Below are 17286 nucleotides of genomic sequence, written 5' to 3' on the forward strand. Positions count from 1 at the left end.
ATGTTTTCAAAAATCTTTTAAACTCAGTTCTTATACAACAATGTCATTGTTTTTCATAATGTTTTAGTCCATATACATACAGTATATTTTGAATTATTTATTCTCTCCTCTCTTTTCTCACTGTCTCTTTTTGACATTTTGACATCTGCTTGTCTTTCAGTCCGTGTTTGTTTATGTCATTGCATTTTTGGAATGTCTGTGTGGCAGAGCGCAGAGGCAAGAAAAGGTTTATTAGAATTATAATTCCGATTACGCCACCCTGGATAAAGGCCAGGGACCCTAATTAAGTAAGTTTCGTCTAAAGGCACACAGGTCAGTTCACGGGAGAAAGCAGGAGACGAGGATATCCAAAAGTATTACCATTTATTACACGTTCTAGTTTAAACAACTTAATTATAACAAATAAACAAAAAGAAATCAATAACATAAAATGACTGGGACCAGTAGTTCACATACAATGCACTCATGGACAACTTGAATATCCAGAGCCTCAGTTCAGGAACCGAGGCCGGGCGGCGGGGCCTAAGGGCACAATCGGCCTACACAGCACAGCAACTTGCAATCACACCAGTGACTCACCACACCCACACGTGCTCGTATTCCAACCACTCAGAGTAGAAAAAACTAGAATCCCACCGCTGCCATAAGCACCCGGCTCCTGTACAAAAAAAGGATCTGATGAAAGTACTAGGCAAATACAGTCACACACAATGGACAAAGGTTGTCCACCCTTACAGCTGGCCCAAAATTACAATACATTTATCTAAATGAAACAAAAAAATAAATAAAATAAATTCACATACGACGACCCGCGAGAAAATCTCCCTGGCGAAAGGCCAATAAGGTTTCCCCACGGTCTTATTCGACATACGTTTCCTTCTTTACACACACATCCACCCAATACACACTTACATTCATTCACAAACAAGGGAAAAAAAGAGAAAGCGCGCGCACACACGCACAGTGATTTACAACCAACGGCACACTCACATTCATTCACAAAACAAGAAAAAAAAGAAAGCGCGCACACACGCACAGTGATTTACAACCAACGGCACACTCACATTCATTCACAAAACAAGAAAAAGAAAAAAAAATAAATAAATAATAAAAAATAATCGCAATCGCCGTCTTCCCGCAGCAACACGGCAAGCAGGGTTAGCAACACGGCTAGTACAATGTAAACCATATAATACGCTGCAGAAAACAAATCCAGCGACAAAACAGCAGCGCCCACCAGGAATGCTCTTCACATCGCACCACTACAGGAAGCTAGCACACCTCGCGCCACCTCCGTCGGCAATGTGATACCGAATCTCACCAGGAGGGCATTTAAGACATGATCCGGGAAGCTGAGAGCTCCGGCAGTTTTACAGGGAGACGGCCAGTTTATTGGGAGGAACCGTCACATTCACAACGCCAGATGAACACCCACGTCCGCTGACTCAAAAGCAGGCTGACTAGACTGCAGCACAATCACCTCAGGACTTCCAGGTTCCGTGTCGGATATGACGACACGCCACGGAAGCTAGGGGGCTGGAACCCATAACCCCGAGCCACCTCACCAACCAGCTTAAGTAGTAGTGACTAACCCAGGATAGGACAATCAACCAAAACCCGACCAACCAGAAACAGGTAGGAAGAGCTTTATTCATTCTACCACAACCTACCCCCCACGGCTGCATCGTCGCCCCGACGATGGACAAAACAATCTCTCAACTCCAAGGTCGGAACCATGCCGAAATGGTCGAAGATGTCCCCGCAGGCAATACTCCATCAGGTCCCAACATGCCTGCAGATCGTGGGAGATGATGCAAGTTAGAATGTCTCCCTGCGTTAGCTCGCCTAGACCGTCGTGGCACTAAATTGGACAACCCTACCAACCCTGGTATTAACTCACCTTCGAGGGGCTGACCAACACACGCCGGGGCATCGGTCGCACTATTAGCTACGGGCTCCACAGGCTTGGGGTCCGCCATATTTCCCACACTAACAACCGGAGGTGTCGCGGAGACCAATACCCACAAGTCCCCCTGCTCGGACCCCTCCGAAGCCTGCTCCCCCACCGGCGACGCAAATTCTGCGACTGGACTAGGAAGGGACACTAAAGCAGGAGAGTCCTTCTGGGTTCGAACCTTCAGCAGTGAACAATGTACTTGCCTTACTTTGCTCAAGTCATCCACAGGGGCAATCGAATAAACTGAACCACCTTGTTTAGGGGCCCGTACCACCTGATACACCACTGGGCTCCACAGGTCCTGAATTTTTGAGCGACCCCTCACCCCAACATTACGAAGGTAGACAAGCTGACCCTCGGACAATGGGGTGTAACGTACATGAGAGTCATATTGGGCCTTACGTCGTTCCGCGGCGGCCCGCAGATGTTCCCGGGCCCCTTCAAAAGCCACCTGCAACCGAGTTTGATGCTCGACGACCCACTGGTGTACATGTCCACCCCCAGTTCCTTCTACCCTCCCTAACAGGAAGTCAACTGGTAGACGAGGTTCCTGACCAAACATTAAATAATACGGGGACTCACCTGTTGATTGATGAGGGGTGGTATTGTAACAAAACACTACTTGCGGCAAACATGAAGCCCAATCACGCTTACTAGAGGGAGGCAGAGTCCGCAACAAATCGTGCAAAGTTCGATTAAACCTCTCACATTGTCCATTCCCCGCAGGGTGATAAGGTGTGGTTCGAGACTTCTCCACATTATATAGCATACACAGCTGCCGTATCAGGGAAGACTCAAAGTTGCGGCCCTGATCGGCATGTATCCGGCCAGGGACCCCAAACTTACAGAACCACTCTGCCACGAGCACTTGTGCCACCGTTTCTGCCCGCTGATCTCGTGTGGGAACTGCCAGGGTGTACTTTGTGAAGACATCGGTCATCACCAGCACGTTCTCAACACCCGAACTGGATGGTTCCAACACAGTAAAATCAACTGCCAAGATCTCGTTGGGCGTAGCAGCGAGCAGGTGACCCATAAAACTAGACGCCACTGGCTGTCCACCCTTGGCCAACTGACATCGATCACACTCTTTACACCAACGAGCGACCTCTCTGGACATACCAGGCCAATAGCACCGCTGACGAACCAGCTCTGTTGTACGTTCAATGCCCTGATGGCCATGCTCCTGATGCAACCATCTCAAGATACCTTCCCTCAACCCAACCGGCAAAAGAACTTGCAAAACTTCCTCTCTTCCATCTGGACGGAAGATTCGACGGTACAACACCCCCTCCTGTTCTACCAAACGGTCCCATTGACGCAACACGGCCAAACTACCTTTAGACAGTAATTTGCGTTCTTCAAAACTGGGGAGGTGTTGACACTGCCAAAACCCCAAAATGGGACCAATATCCGGATCGGACTCTTGTAATGCCCTCAACTCTCCTGCAGACAGACTAGGGAAAACCTGATGTGCAGCCTGGGTAGCCGGATATACCGGCTTTACTTGGGCTGCCTGTCGTACCGATACCGGCACCGTGGTAGTTGGTAACAGCGGCTCTAAGCCCTGACTATTGGCCGGAGGCTGTCTCGAAAGGGCATCAGCATTACCATTGCTCTTACCTGACCTATACCGAATCTCAAAGTCAAAGGCTGCAAGCTGGGCGGCCCAACGCTGCTCAGTGGCCCCCAGCTTGGCCGAAGACAAATGACTCAAAGGGTTGTTATCAGTAAAGACAACACATTTATGCCCTAGCAGATATTCCCGAAATTTCTCGGTCATGGCCCACTTGAGCGCCAAAAACTCCAGCCTCATTGAGCTATAGTTGGCCGGATTACGCTCAGTGGGTCGCAGGCTACGGCTGGCATAAGCAACAGGCCGGACCTTCCCTTCCTGTTCCTGAGACAGGACGGCCCCCAAACCCCGGTGACTAGCATCCACCTCAAGGATGAAGGGCAAAGAAAAGTCTGCATATGCAAGGATAGGGGAAGTGGTGAGCTTCTCCTTCAGAGCATCAAAACTCATCTGGCATTGGTCAGTCCAGGCACCGACGAAGCTTAGACCTACCGGTTTCTTATGCCTACCCCCCACAAACACGGCAACCAGCTTATGCAGAGGGGATGCCAACTGTGCAAACCCCTCCACGAAGCGGCGATAACTGGCGAAACCTAAAAAGGAACGAAGCTCCGTTACGGTACTGGGGCGGCTCCAATTTGCCACCACTTCCACTTTACTTGGATCAGTAGCCACACCACGAGAAGACACCACATGGCCCAAATACCGTACCTGCTGTTTGAAGAACGCACACTTCCCCAACTTTGCCTTGAGACCTTCGCCCTTTAACCGACCGAAAACCAATTCCAACCGTTCCACATGCTGAGCCACTGAAGAGGAAAAGACCACAATATCATCCAGATACAGAAGCAATGATTGATGTCGCTGATCACCAAACAATCTTTCCATCAACCGTTGGAAAGTACTGGGAGCATTACAAAGCCCAAACGGCATTCTATTCCACTCGAATAACCCGAACGGTGTACAAAAAGCAGTTTTGGACCGATCCCCCTCGGTCACCGGGACTTGATTATACCCGCTGGCCAAATCCAACGTGGAAAACCAGCGGGCCCCGGTCAAGGCGTCCAGCGTTTCCTCTATACGAGGTAATGGAAAGGCATCCTTTCTGGTCTTTAGATTCAACTGCCGGTAGTCCACACACATGCGTAGACTACCATCTTTCTTGCGCACCAACACAATCGGAGACGCATAAGGACTACAACTCTCCCTAATTATCTGACCCTCAAGCAGCTGGTTAATGTGGGTCTTCACCACATCATACTCGGAGGGGGGCAAACGCCTATACCGCTGCCGAACTGGGACATCATCTATCAGGGGAATATCATGCGAGATCAGACTCGTACACCCTAAATCATTATCATGCGCCGAAAACACGGACTGATAACTCCGCAACAGGGCCCTAACCTCATCTTGCTCTCCTGATGCCAAGGCAGATAAATCAACTGATTCAATCTGTTCCTGCAGCGATGGTTCCACTGCACCGCCCTGGGAGCACACACTAGCGACCACGTCCTTAACCTCAGTCACCCCCGGTGGTAGACTTGCAACGTACACCCCCTGCAGACTACCTAATAGGGTCCTTGGGTACAATGCTACGTCCAATACCCCCACATTTACAACTGGGATATAGGCGGTACCTCGCACCACCAGCACCAGGGAAGGCGAAGCCAACAAGCCGGCCGGTAGTCCTGACTCCAAGGGCTCAAACAACATGGTGCCCCCAGAATCCTGTTCTGAACACGTAGCGGTAACAATCTTCATAGTGCCACCCGGAACACGGCACGAATGGCGCCCACGCACTCGTGCATTACCAACCTGTCCAACCATGGACTCAGGGTCAACCCCATGACAATGCTGCAAAGCTTGCATCACAAAACCCGGAACCGCTACCACAGGTGGAGAGTCAAACAAGGCTGAGCCGTGTTGGCTAAAAAGATCCCGGTAACACCGGCTCAACACATTCATCCCCAGCACCCCCGGAACCTGGACACACATGTTTCCGGGCGGGTCCCTAACCACCAGTATTCCGCAACCTGACACTATTTTGCCACACAACTCCACATCCAACTCCATATAGCCAATATAGGGAATGGCAAGCCCATTAGCCGCACGTAACTGGAGCCATTGGCACGATTTTAAGCGCTCCGGACCCCAAGGTTTAAAATTCTCCAAAAAGCAGCTCTCTGTGATGGTGGACCCCATAGAACCGGTATCAATTAAACAAGCGACCGAAATGCCCCCAATAGTGACCGTCAACTGTGGACAGCCTGACATTAAACGGGACAATGAACAACCACCAATTACCTCATCCGAGCCCCCAATTTCCCCGCCCGAGCTACGGCTCAAAAGCTCGGTGGGTACTAGTTTCCCGAAGGCTGGCTTGAGCTACGCTGCCCCTCCGCCAGTGATGACCCCGTGGGCGCAGAGGATAATGGGCCCTGTGATGGAACATTACACTCCCTGGCAACATGGCCCGGTCGATGGCACCGCCAACAAACCACCGGCCCATACCGTGAAGAACGACTTTGCGGACGCACCTCCTGAAACCGAGCAACACTTTGACTCAACTGGTTCAACTGCTGCTGCTGAACCTTTAACATCTCCCGTAATTCTCTCAGCTCAGAAGACGAAGATTCACTCGCATGTGAATGCTGTTCCCCCTGGACCCCATACTGAATCCCATACGCTGCTGGAACTGACTGACTACGAGCTCTCGCACCCCCCGGCATGCCCTCCTGTTCCCACCTAATTGCCTCGCTACGCACATCTAACAAGGTGGCATGTGGCTGGCGGCGAACTAATTGCTTAAGCTCCCGCCGCAGTGCACTATCCATCACATATTCCACGAACTGATCGCGCAACAAAACCGGGGCGTTTGGGGCAGTCCCAGGAAACTGCTGTTTAACTTTCTCCATGAGACCCATCAAGGCAAGGGAGAACTCTAATAAACCCTCCCCCTCCAATTGTCTACGGGAGAAAAAGGCTTCCTGTAATGCTACATGAGACTGCGAACAACCAAAAACTTCACGCAGTGCAAGAAAAATCTTAGTTGGATCCCCCCGTTCACCATCTGGGCGATACCTGATCTCCTCCCGTGCCTCCCCCTCTAGATGGTCAAACAAGAATAACGCCTGGTCCTCAACCGACAAATGGCGAACTCTAATACATGCCTGCACCTCCTCAATCCATTCATCGATGCTAAGCCCCAACTTGCCACTAAACTTAGGACATTTACGGTCCCTAGGTACGAATACCAACCTCTCCGTCTGGCTAGCACCCACAACTGGAGGAGGTATAACAGCCGCGACCTCGGTCGCCTCCCCCGATGCCGCACTAGGGCCAGGCAGCACAAGGAGACGCTCTTGACGCAGCCTCTCATTGTCGGCCTTCAACTGGGCCACAAGTTCCCTTAGTTCGCGAAGTTCTTCCTCCATGTCTAAATTACCACTTACCACCCAATAGCCCCCGGCCGGATACCCGAAGAAATAGAGGATGGTTTCACCGCAGTCCGGACTGACGCTGCTGTTCTGCCGCAACTCTAAAAAAAAAAAACCCAAAAATAAATTACAAAAAAAACAAAATAAGCAATGAAATCTGGATAACCCTGTCTCCGCCTAGTTACCGTGATCCTGCCGATTACGCCAGAATGTGGCAGAGCGCAGAGGCAAGAAAAGGTTTATTAGAATTATAATTCCGATTACGCCACCCTGGATAAAGGCCAGGGACCCTAATTAAGTAAGTTTCGTCTAAAGGCACACAGGTCAGTTCACGGGAGAAAGCAGGAGACGAGGATATCCAAAAGTATTACCATTTATTACACGTACTAGTTTAAACAACTTAATTATAACAAATAAACAAAAAGAAATCAATAACATAAAATGACTGGGACCAGTAGTTCACATACAATGCACTCATGGACAACTTGAATATCCAGAGCCTCAGTTCAGGAACCGAGGCCGGGCGGCGGGGCCTAAGGGCACAATCGGCCTACACAGCACAGCAACTTGCAATCACACCAGTGACTCACCACACCCACACGTGCTCGTATTCCAACCACTCAGAGTAGAAAAAACTAGAATCCCACCGCTGCCATAAGCACCCGGCTCCTGTACAAAAAAAGGATCTGATGAAAGTACTAGGCAAATACAGTCACACACAATGGACAAAGGTTGTCCACCCTTACAGCTGGCCCAAAATTACAATACATTTATCTAAATGAAACAAAAAAATACGACATACGACGACCCGCGAGAAAATCTCCCTGGCGAAAGGCCAATAAGGTTTCCCCACGGTCTTATTCGACATACGTTTCCTTCTTTACACACACATCCACCCAATACACACTTACATTCATTCACAAACAAGGGAAAAAAAGAGAAAGCGCGCGCACACACGCACAGTGATTTACAACCAACGGCACACTCACATTCATTCACAAAACAAGAAAAAAAAGAAAGCGCGCGCACACACGCACAGTGATTTACAACCAAACACACACTCACATTCATTCACAAAACAAGGAAAAAAAAGAAAGCGCGCGCACACACGCACAGTGATTTACAACCAAATACACACTCACATTCATTCACAAAACAAGGAAAAAAAAGAAAGCGCGCGCACACACGCACAGTGATTTACAACCAAATACACACTCACATTCATTCACAAAACAAGAAAAAGAAAAAAAAATAAATAAATAATAAAAAATAATCGCAATCGCCGTCTTCCCGCAGCAACACGGCAAGCAGGGTTAGCAACACGGCTAGTACAATGTAAACCATATAATACGCTGCAGAAAACAAATCCAGCGACAAAACAGCAGCGCCCACCAGGAATGCTCTTCACATCGCACCACTACAGGAAGCTAGCACACCTCGCGCCACCTCCGTCGGCAATGTGATACCGAATCTCACCAGGAGGGCATTTAAGACATGATCCGGGAAGCTGAGAGCTCCGGCAGTTTTACAGGGAGACGGCCAGTTTATTGGGAGGAACCGTCACATTCACAACGCCAGATGAACACCCACGTCCGCTGACTCAAAAGCAGGCTGGCTAGACTGCAGCACAATCACCTCAGGACTTCCAGGTTCCGTGTCGGATATGACGACACGCCACGGAAGCTAGGGGGCTGGAACCCATAACCCCGAGCCACCTCACCAACCAGCTTAAGTAGTAGTGACTAACCCAGGATAGGACAATCAACCAAAACCCGACCAACCAGAAACAGGTAGGAAGAGCTTTATTCATTCTACCACAACCGTATGTGTATATGTGTTAACATTGTATGTTCTATGTGTATATACAGGTATGTTGAAACTTTTAAACTTTGTTGCTGCCACCTTGGCCAGGACTCCCTGCAAGAAAAGATTATGTATCTCAATGGGACATTCCTGGTAAAATAAAGGATAAATAAAATAAAATGTAATTATGTTTTCGATAACAATAAATAACTAAAATTAATTTTGCTTAGTTTTAATTAAGGAAAAAGACACAACAGTTTTTATTGTTGCAAGAAAATAAAAAACAGTGAAATAGTTGTGTATAGTGAAATGTTATGTTCTGTAGAGCTGCACATATATTGGTAAAAAAAAAAAAGATTTTTGCACACAGATTGCTATTCAAACTGCAATACATAACTATTAAATGTACCAGTTCATCTCTCTTTTGCGCTGTTAGATTGTGGGTAATCATCTGTCTGTGTGTGTGCGTCACCCAAGTGTAGTGACTGTTCTTTAGTAACTGTGGCCTCCATGACCAAAACAAAAAATAAAAAAGGCTGTAGCAGTGCGGGAAATGAATCTGTTTAGAGGAGTGATTCCGGTAGTGTGTGTGTGTGTGCTTGCACAAGCGTCTGAAAGTTGTCTTACACTGTAACCCCCCTGCCCCTGCAACAAGGGCCTCCATGAAGAAAACGTTTGTGTAAGGTTTTATAATATTGTAAGACACTGTAATCTAATAAGAAGATTCTTAATATTTTTATACATTAAAATGGCTCTTGTCTGCTAGAATCCTTTTGTTTAATCAGGAGAATGCAAATGTATTTCATCTTTCCTGTCTGTCTCCGAGTCCCTCTATGACTGACATGTTAATGACTGGTTCTTTTAATGTCCAGGACGTTGCACCGTTTAAATGTGCTCTCTTTGCTGAGAATAAACAGACTTAAGTCGGGAATCGAACTCAGAGCCTGGAGTTGCAAAGTGACACACTACACTAAAATAGCCAATAAGTAGTGTTTTCTTTGACGAGTACAGCTGAGGGATGACTGTCAATGGGGTATTTAATATTGAGAATAAAAAGTGTGTTTTGGGTCATTGTCATGTTGAAAGAGAAGATAAGATAAATATTTATCCCAAGGGATATTGCCTTCTTACTATTGGCAACTTTCTGGAGGAAAACAACAGATTTTCCTTAAGAATTTGATGGTATTTTTCTCTTGTGCTGACAAGTGCTCGAGTCCCTGCTGCAGAGAAACACCACCATAACAGGTTATTACCACCTCTATGTTTTACTGTAGGAATTGTGTTATTTGGATGGTGAGCTATATTGTATTTTTCCTAGATGTATATGGTATGCGCAAAATGTACAGTACTGAAACTCGTGGATCTTGAATGTGTATGTGCATTTGTCAAGGAGGCTAAGTTCAGCTGCACATGTTCCCAGTAGTCAAAAAGAAGTTGTGGTGTGCAGTTGTTGTTGGAATGGAGTTAGATATAAATGGTAATAAAAATGGTAATGTTGAGACTGAGGGAGACGCTGCTTTTTTCCGAGCTCTGCTAAACTGATCAATTTTTAAACTTTTTCGTCCCCTTACGAAGAGTGAACATATAACAGATAAGTATTTTATACTATCTTATAATATATTCACTCGAAACGCGTGTTATTTCGTTAAGTTTTAATTGTTTTCCAGCACACCGCTTTTAACCGGCATTAGCATCGCTAGCCCGTTAGCCCGGCTATTACAGGTTTGTTTACGCTCTTTCACACCAGTTATTTCCGTTTCTATACACCATGTCGGTTGTGTCTCTGCGCCAAGCCCCGGGCGAGGACCTCACCTCCTCCGCCACCACCAGTCTTCGAAATCTCGACCCGAAACCGCTTCGCTCCTCTCCTTGAGACGGCACACGACGCGCTGGTCATCGGAGACTCCATCGTCCGGCACGTGCGTGCTACCATGGCTAAAGGTAAGGCATACACTTGCTGTTTACCTAGTGCACGTGTTCTTGATGTTGCTTCACAGGTGCCTGCGGCCCTGAGGAAGAACATTCGAGCTGTGGTTCTTCATGCTGGCACGAACGACACCAGGCTGAGGCAAACAGAGATCCTTAAGAAGGACTTCAGGAGCCTGGTCGAGAAGGTCCGCAGCACATCACCCACGACAAAGATCGTCGTATCTGGACCACTTCCGTCATTTCAGCGAGGAATCGAAAGGTTCAGTAGATTATTTGCCTTTAATGAATGGTTACAATCTTGGTGTCAACAACAGAGATTACCCTTTGTTAATAACTGAAATGTTTTCTGGGAGCCTCCTAGGCTCTACCGCACAGATGGCCTGCACCCTAGCAGAGCTGGAGCAGCAGTCCTCTCTGACAACATCTCCAGGACACTATGAACCATCTGGCTGGCGGTAAGTTATACCTTAGATTCTTTAGATATTAGCCACAATACAACTCGCCATACTAATAGACTCACACACATAGCTTGTCCTATAGAAATTGTGTCTGTTCCCCGAATAGTGAAAAAAAAAGAATAAATTCGTTAAATCCAGCCGAAACAATCTGGTAACCATAATACCTGAAAAAGGACAAATAAGTAATCCAAATCTACCTCTAAAGTTTGGACTTCTCAACATTAGATTCCTTGCACCTAAAGCACTTATTGTTAATGAAATGATATCAGATTATTGCCTTGATGCCTTCTGCCTCACCGAAACCTGGCTTAAACCAAATGAATATATTGGTCTTAGTCTACTCCATCAGGATATTTTTATAAGCACGAGCCACGTCTAACTGGTCGCGGTGGTGGTGTCGCCACTATCTACAATGATGTACTTACTGCTACTCTGAAAATAAGGCCCAGGTTTAACTCATTTGAAGTGCTCATCATTAATGTTGCACTTAATGAAATACATAATAAACCCGCGCTATATTTTACAATGGCCACCGTGTACAGACCACCAGGGCCATATGTCGATTTTCTTAATAAATTTGGACATCTGCTAACAGACCTATTGGTTAACTCTGACAAAGTGTTGATAGTAGGAGACTTTAACATTCATGTAGATGATGCTAACGACACTTTAGCCCTCGCATTTATGGACTTACAAAATTCCTTTGGGGTTAAACAAAATATAAATGGAGCAACTCACCGCTGTAATCATACGCTAGATTTAATTATATCCCATGGTTATATCCCTTGCAACCCGTAACCTCGAGAAAAAAAAATGGAGAAAAACTATATTAGAAGTTTTTCGAATTGCGTTTAAAGACAGTATTTGCAGCCATAGACAGGCTCTAAAAACTGCTAGGACCGAGCATCTTAGCCAACTGATAGCAAAAAACCAAAACAATCCCAAGTTCTTATTTAGTACAGTGGCTCGCTTAACAAAACCTAAGCCTGCAGAGAGTACTCCACAACATTTTAGTAGTGAAGACTTTATGGACTTCTTTAATAAAAAAAATAGATAGCATCAGGAAGAAAATAACGGAGGTTCAACCTCTAATAGCATCTCATGATCTAGTTCAGCCTAAAGTTTCACATTTAGTTTTTCAGTGCTTTACAGGTTTAGGACAGGGAGAGCTTTATAAACTTATCACCTCAGCTAATTCAACAACGTGCCTGTTAGACCCAATCCCAACCAGAAACATTATTAATTCCTCATTATGTCTAGGTCACGTCCCTAAACCTTTCAAGTTGGCAGTTATCAAGCCGCTTCTTAAAAAATCTAATTTGGACGCAAATGAAATAACAAATTACGATTTCAAACCTCCCCTTTATATCAAAAATATTAGAAAAAGTAGTATCAGCTCAAATATGCACATTCTTGCAGGAAAACAACATCCTTGAAGAATTTCAGTCAGGTTTCAGGCCCCATCATTAGGAATGGAAATCGAAAACCGGTTCTTGTCGAGAACCGGTTCCCAGTGTTTCAATTCCTCGGAATCGTTTGCAAAATTTCCAAAAAAAATAAGCCAGATTAGGTCGTCAAAATGACGTCCAGGTTGGGTCATGGTTGGACGTCCAAATAGTGGACCTAGTTTGGACGTCAAAATGACATTAAAAAAAAAAAGCCAGATTGGGTCGTCAAAATGACGTCAAAACAACGTCCAAGTTGGGTCATGGTTGGACGTCCAAATAGTGGACCTAGTTTGGACGTCGAATAAATGTCCAGAACTGGTCATGGACCGACAGACCCAATATAGACGTGATCTGCACGTCTATCCGACGTCCAATGTTTAGTGGGCTTTTGATAAAACGCTGCCTTTTGTAAAGTGAAAGTACTTTATAAAAGACAAACAGCTTTATTTCAGTCATGAATTCACAATCACATCGCATTCCAGCTATTATTTTCAGCCGTGGTTAAATAATGGATGAAATAATTATTCAATGCTGGACACAAACAGCAAATATGATGATTATTATAAAAAGCCAGAAGAACTTTGTGTTCATAAAATAATATTTACTTTATATATATATATATATATATATATATATATATATATATATATATATATATATATTGTTTATTTATGTTTTCTAATGATGTCGGCACATTTTTACGTTTTAAATAAGATATGTTGGCATATTCACGAATCAGGACATTCGCAGTTAACACTATCAGATAGCCTACTATTAGGAAATTAAATTAATTTCAACACCCTAGGGCCGATTTACATTCCGCCTATGAATATGGAAGCAGACTTGCTGGCCAGACAAGCTGTGACACATGGGGAATGGAAACCCCACCCCGAAGGTGGTCATTAAAATCTGGGAGAGATTTTAGGTAGCAGAGGTGGACCTCTTTGCTTCACAGGTCACGACACAATGTCCGCTTTACTACTCACTAAATCCTCCGATAGCTCTGTTCCCCGGAGTCCTAGCGAAGGTCTGTCAACAGGGACATTGCCTCTTATTGATAGCGCCTCATTGGCCGACCAGAATATGGTTCTCAGATCTAATATCCATCCTCAACGGCTCATCATGAGCAATTCCGGTCAGGGGCAATTTCCGGGCTCGGGCACAGGGAACAAGATTTCTTCAATGGCTCTGAATCACATCACATACTTTTGCTTCTCTGAAACCTTCACGTTTGGCCCCTGAGGGGGCCCAATTAAGAGATGCTGGTCTTCCAGCCAATGCGAAAGAAACTATTCTTTGTGCTAGGCTCCCTCTACTAAAAGAGGCTTTTTGTGGGCCAATTATTTGATATACTCCTTCCAGGGGATTTATACAATTGCCAGCAAACAGACAGTGAGGATGCAAAATTGCAAAGGGATTTTTTTGATATCTTAAACAGGTTAGCCGTAGCAATGCCTTAAATTTATGCACAAAACACACTTCCGTTTAAATGATTCAACATGATATTAACATATTTTATGTGTTTAGAGTAGTTACTTTTATTAAACTAATGGCGTGTCCTTTGGTCAGCAAGCCTAAGCACACAAGGAGTATAGGTGCTTCATAGTTAGCACAATAGCCTGTTCTTTATGAAAAATTAAAAATGGTTACTATGCTGATGTTATTTGAGAGTTTCTGATGTTTTTCCCAGTTATGAGTTAATTTGCACTTAACTACAATATCTGGGTAATTTAACCACCCTCCTTCCATTAGATCTGATACTGTTAAGCATTACAATCGTTAATCATTTAAGTGTGTCTTTATTGTGTTAAATGTATTGGATGCAAGGGTTTGTGGTTTTAAGGATTCAAGGATTCAAGGAGCTTTATTGTCATACCAGCACACTTCCATGTTCTGGTACGAAATTAGGACCCAGGTCCTGTTTAAGCCACAGAGATAGCATAGTAATATAAATATGAGGGTGTAAACATGAATATAAATAAGAGCAGTCAGAGATATATTATGCAGGAAATTAGACATAAACTAACGTCTAACTTAGATATGAGTACATAGCTATGTAGTAGTTGCATTGTTGCATTATCAAGTTCATAGTAATTTCATGGACATATTAATGAAGATATAAAATATTATTTGTGTTTTTTATACACTTTATATATTATGGTCAGGAACAAAAGAAACTGAAAATACTATACAGGTACTACAGGTGTCCTAGCTGATGTATCTAAACCATGGAATTCTGCCAATCCAACGGACTTGTAGCAGGTAGTAAAACAGATGGATCAGCGGAAGTTAGTGTGTGTGTGTGTGAGAGAGAGAGAGAGAAATTCATGAGTTAAAGGATTTGGTGCATTCTACAAATTGGATGAGTGGTATATTATGCCCTCTAGTGGAATGTAATGGCAAAAGCGGTCAGAATCCCTACTGATTCAAGTGACTCGGATTCATTCAATGAGTGATTCAGAAGGATTCATAACCATAAATGAATTTGTATTCAGTGTTGCCAACTTAGTGACTTTCTTGGTGTGTGTGTGTGTCTGTCTTTCTATGAAAAAAGGCCCGTTGCCTGGGTCTACAGTATCATAGTTGAAACCTCGTGGTAGAAAGGCTACAGTAAACACTTAAATAACACTTTGATCTTGCAATCGGAATGCAGAGTTCAACAGTCACAGAAAAACTTATTATGTTTCCACTGCAGCTCTGGGAGGCGATTTTATTTTTGCTTTTCGCCCATTGGCTACTCCCGGAACATTTAAGCATTTCACTACATTTTATACTGTGTATGACTGTGTATGTGACAAATAAAATTTTAATTTGAATTTACAAAGTACTTTAAAGTTAAGTTTCCTTGTCTGTCAGGTTAAAATGAGTAGTGATATTTTACACGCTGTCATAAAGTCTGTCAAGTATGCCATTTACTATAAGTATGTTCAGGTAAGGTCTGCTATCTTGTAGTATCCTTTGGAAACACAGTCTATTGTGCAGTGCAAGGTTCCTCATCTGGGAAATGAGTGTGTAATACAGGATGTACCCCATACCAGTATCTTTTTTATTATTATTATTATTTAATCCAAGCGAGTAGTAGGGAATATGACAACACAAGTATTTTGACTAGGGGATAACAAATATATGTGCCAAGTTTGGTCCAGTTTCCTCAAAGCATGGAAGAGCCTATAAGGGACAAACATACATACAGTAGATAGCTCTATTGACTTGCAAATATATAGAGTTCACTTAAACTTGACCAATTGCAGCTCTGCCCGCGTTCAGCCGCTTGATATAATTTAAATTTGCACAGAATACCCGGCAATTTTCATAATTGGGCGTTATTTTGGGGAATGAACATTTTGTCTGCTTTGATCAGAGTACAAAATTGCTTCAAACCCCAAATTGGTACAGGTAAAAATTTTGGTCAAAGTTTTAAACTACACAGATTTTACCACAGATGCCTTTTTCACTATATCTAAAATTTATTTTGAACTAATAGAATGGACAGTTTTCACTAAATGACCTATTCCTAGCCTGATTTATATAAACATAATTTATGTCATTTTCCGTCTTTGTCCTTTTTTTCCATGCGAACTTGTGGTTACAGTACATATGGGACACAATAACAACAGGACCATAGAGTCTGCCTGTGTTTACTTTATTTCCACACTAAATATGTACATATCACTTTGTGCAGTTTATTAGGAGACCTTACAAGTCAGGTAAATAGATGGTGTCTTCCGTTTGTAGTTTTAAATACAATTTCACGAGATTTGTTACGAAACCATGGTTTTGGTCGCCATCTAGTGGCCGAATAAAATACTACATAAAATCAGTATGTTTGTGTATATTGGTTTGTATACAGTATAAGCTGAAATAAAAGACCACTCATTTACTTATCTTCAATACCCGTCGCGGGGACCTGGAGGCTTAGGGCACGAGGTAGGGTACACCCTGGACAGGGTGCCAATCTATCGCAGGGCACACACATACACACACTCACACACCCACTTACACACTACGGGCAATTTGGGAACGACAATTAGCCTAACCTGCATATTTTGGGAGGGTGGGAGGAAACCAGAGTACCCGGAGGAAACCCACCAAGCACAGGGAGAACATGCAAACTCCATGCACACAGAGATGGGAATCGAGTCTGGCCAGGAATCGAACCCGGACCCTGGAGGTGCAAGGCGGACCCTGGAGGTGCAAGGCGACAGTGCTAACCACTACAGCACCTCATAAAAAAATTAAATATTAGGGTTTTTGTTTGCTACATTTTTTCTACAAAATCACAAATACCAATTCAGCTATTTAAAAAACTAATATAATGAAATGAGACAGTCGATTAAAATAAAATTATTTATTTATTTATTTATTTATTATTATTATTATTATTACCCAATGGCATGACGGTTGAACAGTTTTTAAACAGTCGCCTGAAACAGAGGGCTTTGCTAGGAATGGAATCTGGTGTAAAACCTGTGCCAAGTTGTGTGCAGCTTGTCATGAGCAGCCAAAAGTCTAACAACAACAATAAAGACTTTAATGATATGTATATAAATTAACATGTGTTAAAAACCTTTTGTGTTAAAAACAAAACAAAAACATTTCCAGATTACTGATCAGAGACTTTTTATACAAATAAAATCCAACTGACAATGAAAACTCAACAGGAAAGGCAAATCCCGGT

This window comes from Clarias gariepinus, chromosome 15 (assembly GCF_024256425.1).
Source record: "Clarias gariepinus isolate MV-2021 ecotype Netherlands chromosome 15, CGAR_prim_01v2, whole genome shotgun sequence".
Lineage (NCBI taxonomy): Eukaryota > Metazoa > Chordata > Actinopteri > Siluriformes > Clariidae > Clarias > Clarias gariepinus.